Source organism: Gambusia affinis, linkage group LG19 (genome assembly GCF_019740435.1).
Source record: "Gambusia affinis linkage group LG19, SWU_Gaff_1.0, whole genome shotgun sequence".
Classification (NCBI taxonomy): domain Eukaryota; kingdom Metazoa; phylum Chordata; class Actinopteri; order Cyprinodontiformes; family Poeciliidae; genus Gambusia; species Gambusia affinis.
The window spans coordinates 3,259,882-3,265,881 of NC_057886.1; positions in this window are offsets into that span (position 1 = coordinate 3,259,882).

Consider the following 6,000-nt stretch of genomic DNA (forward strand, 5'->3'; position numbering starts at 1 on the left):
TATATGGGACATTTGGACGCATTTTATATGGGACATTTGGACGCATTTTATATGGGACATTTGGACGCATTTTATATGGGACATTTGGACGCATTTTATATGGGACATTTGGACGCATTTTATATGGGACATTTGGACGCATTTTATATGGGACTTTTAGTAGCATTTTATATGGGACATTTAGTAGCATTTTATATGGGACATTTGGACGCATTTTATATGGGACATTTGGACGCATTTTATATGGGACTTTTAGTAGCATTTTATATGGAACATTTAGTCGCATTTTATATGGGACATTTAGTCGCATTTTATATGGGACATTTGGTCGCATTTTATATGGGACATTTAGAAGCATTTTATATGGAACATTTTGGCGCATATTAAAATTTATTGCCGTTTGTTTTGATGGTATTTACACTTTGTAATGTTTGGGTATTTTGTATGTACCTCACGGGCTGCCGTAATCAATGAGGGCATGCCTTATAAAACTTGTCCAATCATTCTTTCAATGAAGGACTTGAATGGTCAAATTGTTTGGCACGAAGGAATTAGTGTTCCCCAGTGAAAGCAGTGAGGTATGTTTTGTCTTGTTGTTTGTATTATATGTTTATGTTTGTATTCTAATATTTGTATATGTTTTAGTTTTCACGGTGACTGTGGTGACCAGGTGACTGTGATGACTGCGATGATTGTGATAATTGAAGACTGTGGTGATCACGTTGGATCGGAATCAGCTGTGTAAAGGAAATTGAAAAAAAGAAAATCACCCGTCGAGACTGGCTGATTAATTCAAGAACTGGGGAGCTGCTATACGCATTTTATATGGGACATTTAGTCGCATTTTATATGGGACATTTAGTAGCATTTTATATGGGACATTTAGTAGCATTTTATATGGGACATTTGGACGCATTTTATATGGGACATTTGGACGCATTTTATATGGGACATTTGGACGCATTTTATATGGGACATTTAGTCGCATTTTATATGGGACATTTGGACGCATTTTATATGGGACATTTGGACGCATTTTATATGGGACATTTAGTCGCATTTTATATGGGACATTTGGACGCATTTTATATGGGACATTTGGACGCATTTTATATGGGACATTTAGTAGCATTTTATATGGGACATTTAGTGGCATTTTATATGGGACATTTAGTCGCATTTTATATGGGACTTTTAGTCGCATTTTATATGGGACATTTAGTCGCATTTTATATGGGACATTTAGTCGCATTTTATATGGGACATTTGGACGCATTTTATATGGGACATTTGGACGCATTTTATATGGGACATTTAGTCGCATTTTATATGGGACATTTGGACGCATTTTATATGGGACATTTGGATGCATTTTATATGGGACATTTAGTCGCATTTTATATGGGACATTTGGATGCATTTTATATGGGACATTTAGTCGCATTTTATATGGGACATTTTGGCGCATATTAAAATTTATTGCCGATTGTTTATGGATGTTTGTTTTGATGGTATTTACACTTTGTAATGTTTGGGTATTTTGTATGTACCTCACGGGCTGCCGTAATCAATGAGGTTATGCCTTATAAAACTTGTCCAATCATTCTTTCAATGAAGGACTTGAATGGTCAAATTGTTTGGCACGAAGGAATTAGTGTTCCCCAGTGAAAACAGTGAGGTATGTTTTGTCTTGTTGTTTGTATTATATGTTTATGATTGTATTCTAATATTTGTATATGTTTTAGTTTTTACGGTGACTGTGGTGACCAGGTGACTGTGATGACTGCGATGATTGTGATAATTGAAGACTGTGGTGATCACGTTGGATCTGAATCAGCTGCATAAAGGAAATTGAAAAAAAGAAAATCACCCGTCGAGACTGGCTGATTAATTCAAGAACTGGGGAGCTGCTATACGCATTTTATATGGAACATTTGGACGCATTTTATATGGGACATTTAGTTGCATTTTATATGGGACATTTGGACGCATTTTATATGGGACATTTTGTTGCATTTTATATGGGACGTGGTCGTTTAACCTAATTATGCAAATGAGTGTGCAGGTGCCTTTTATTGATTAGTGCCTGGAGGACGACGGGGGACCTCCGATTGGTCGCTTCCGGAGGTGACGGATATAAAAGCTGGTTACGCGGACTTCCTGCCATCAATCCTCGGCTCATCCCAACCTGCCACACTGTTTGATCATGTAACGTTCTGGAGTTTGTAGGAGTGAGCTGCCGTTTCTGTTTTCTTAGTTTTCTCATGTTTTTCTTAGTTAGGGAGGTAAGTTTTTATCATTTGGTTTATTTACTTTCAATTAGGTAAGTTGGTTTATATTCAGATAGTTTCCTTTTGTTTGTTGTTTTCGGCATTAGCTCACTCTGAAGTCATACGCTCCACTTGTTGTAACATTTCCATTGAAAAATTACATCGCTTTAAAATAAATCTAATTATAAAATGTTCAACTTCGTGTGTTTGGCTGCTTGGGATCTGAAAAGGATTGATCCTTTATGTTATGATGTACGCCTAGACTGGACTGGTCATAGGGCGCATTTTATATGGGACATTTGGACGCATTTTATATGGGACATTTAGTCGCATTTTATATGGGACATTTAGTCGCATTTTATATGGGACATTTAGTTGCATTTTATATGGGACATTTTGGGTGTTACGACTGCGGTCGTTTAACCTAATTATGCAAATGAGTGTGCAGGTGCCTTTTATTGATTAGTGCCTGGAGGACGACGGGGGACCTCCGATTGGTCGCTTCCGGAGGTGACGGACATAAAAGCTGGTTACGCGGACTTCCTGCCATCCATCCTCGGCTCATCCCAACCTGCCACACTGTTTGATCATGTAACGTTCTGGAGTTTGTAGGAGTGAGCTGCCGTTTCTGTTTTCTTAGTTTTCTCATGTTTTTCTTAGTTAGGGAGGTAAGTTTTTGTTAGTGATGGGCAAGTGAAGCCTCATGAAGCTTTCCAACGCAAAGTGTTGAAAAAAGTTCATTACTCGATGCTTCATTCATCACTCACTAGTGACATCTGCTGGTGAAACTGTAACAGCCTTGTTACTCAGTTGGATCATACTTCCAAATATTAGGAAATGCAATATTGTCACAAAGTTTTCATCAAACTCATGTTTAGTAAGAGGAGAATCCTATTTAATTGTCATGTTTTAATGATTAAAATGATTTGTAGCCAATCTAATCCTTGACCATCAGTGGTGGTGTTAGGTTTTCTTTTATGTCATGGACTTATTAGACAATGAAGATATGTGTTACTTTAATGTATTGAGAACTGAGTGACTGTTGCTGCAGACTCTGTATACTTTGAGCTTGAAACTTGCTTCCGTAAAGACAGAATTTTTTTTAAATCATCTCTTCCTAGGAGTTCTAGTTCTGATTCTTAATATTAAGTTACACATAGAGTTTGCCTCTTCTAATGGCTTTTAGTCTGGTTTTGATGTGTGATTCTGATGCATCTCCTGATTAAACAAAAGAAAATATAGAAATTTCTGGATTTTAGGTTTAATTGTTTTTATTTAGGAATAGGACTTTTTTCACTGTTTCAGGTTTTAGACGGTTTCTCCGGCAGATGACCTCCCCGCTTTGAAAAACGCTTCGTTCACACGGCACTGATGATGCAGGTGAACAGAGGAACTTCAGTGCCATACAGTACAAGTGGGGATGCACACATGTTTCTGTGTATGCCAATACACCAATGGATCTTCATGTCTCCTTAGGTTCTTTCAGCAAGGCTCCACTTCAACAATGGCATCTGCTGTGGCATTGAGCTATGCCTCTTCTGGTACTGTAGTACAGTTCTAAAAGATAAATAAAAACAAAAGATCATTACAGATAATACACAACTCCAAGAGCTGAAATACAGTAGTACAAATGTCACAAGAAAATGTCAAAATATATAAAACTCACAAGATCTGCTTGCATCTCTCCTGCATTCCTGCAGCTGCGACTCCTTCATTGCTTGCAATCAGTGTAGAACATTCTGCTTTCAGCCGCCTTACCGCCTCTTGTGCTTTGCTTTGACTGAGAAAACCAAGAGTTTTGAACCTAGGGTCCAGCAATGTATGGCCATTGTCATGACACTTAATGATTCAATGACTTGTTCTTTGACACGCCTCAATAGGTTTTCAGACAGAAGTCTTGCAACATCATTTTTGATATATCTTTGTAAGCACTGCATGGTGCAGCATGTTCATTAAAGGTATAATCTTGGATATTGACACTCTTTTCTCTTCAGAAGCTCTGTTGCTTGGAAAAATGGGAACAACACGGTAAGGATTCTCAATTATCTCATAATCCTGAGAAGTCAAAGGGATTATATCAGTTTTGAGTGTTGTGAGGGCTGACCTGAGGTTCTTTTGTTGAAACAGACGTTCCAACATAAGGTAAGTGCTGTTCCAGCGTGTGTCCACATCGATTATGAACTTTTGTGATTGTCTTCCCATCTGTATTTGAGTCCCTTCTAGCCTTTCTTTACCTGTGGTGCTTGAGTGGAAATATGCCACAATTCTTTTAGCGGATGTCACAGAGGTCAGGGATCTGGTCAAATGATTTTCGGACTAATAAATTCAGTCCATGAGCAATGCAGATGGAGTGCCTGATCTTTAATGCCTTAGCACATGCAATCATGTTAGCAGCTGCATCAGTCACCAGACAGTTCACCTTATCAGTAATTCCCCACTCCGCCATGTGATTATGCACTACCCTGGCCAGATTGTCAGATGTGTGAGTGGAAGGGAAATGCTCCACTCCAATTAATACAATGCTCAGTTTGTCATTGGGATCAATGAAGTGGCATGTTATGGCCAGGTATGCCTCCATATTCATGGACGCCTCCACATATCTGCTGTCAGGCTGACCAGCAGTCACCTTTTGGATGTCTTCTTTGGCCTTTTCTTTTGTTTTGTAGAATTTATCTTCCACCATCTTTTTTAATGCCTAAAATAAAAAGCAAAATTATTCATTTTAATAACTGAAATGATTTCAAATTACCACATTAGCTGTTATTGTTTACACATATAAACCTTTCTAGTAGGAAGAACATAGGTTGGATCCAGCAAATGAATGAGCTCTCTGAAGCCCTCATCCTCCACTACGGAAAAAGGTTGGGAATCCTTTACAATCAGATTTGCCTCATCTAGCACCTGCTTCCTGGAACCTGCAAGACGATACAATATAAAACAATTTAAATGACACAATAATATACTGATAGATATAAATATGAATGAAATAATTTACAAAACATAAGACAATGTCATACTCTGGCTGGTGTCTCCTGTGTCTGAAGTGTGCTTATTTTCATGCATGGCCCTGTAATGCCTAATCATTGATGATGTGTTGTTGTTGTAGACCAACACCCTGTCACACAGCAAACATTTCACCTGAATTAAAAGGATGTGGAAGTTAACACAACGTTGCTATTAATGAGGGAAATGTAGTCAGATCTTGGGTAAACATTATACAAACCTTATTGTGATCTGTCATCTCATACCCACATACTGAGAGAGAGGTTTTTCTCTTTTTGATGGCTCCATTTCAACCACTGCTGATGAAAACTGTTCTGCTGATACCACCCCTTCTACAACCCACAAGCAACAGGATTCATCGCGCTTTTTATTTTGAAAACCGACACGCAAAATGAAGCAGTCACGTGACCAATGCAATGCGAAGCCTCGTTTGTTGCCAGTCACGTGGTTTTCAAATAAGACAACACAGGCCTCGAAGGGGCTTCATTGACACGCCCTTATTACTCGGTACAAGCCTCGAAGCCTGGCTTCAGATAGCCCATCACTAGTTTTTGTCATTTGGTTTATTTACTTTCAATTAGGTAAGTTGGTTTATATTCAGATAGTTTCCTTTTGTTTGTTGTTTTCGGCATTAGCTCACTCTGAAGTCATACGCTCCACTTGTTGTAAAATTTCAACTGAAAAATTACATCTCTTTAAAATAAATCTAATTATAAAATGTTCAACT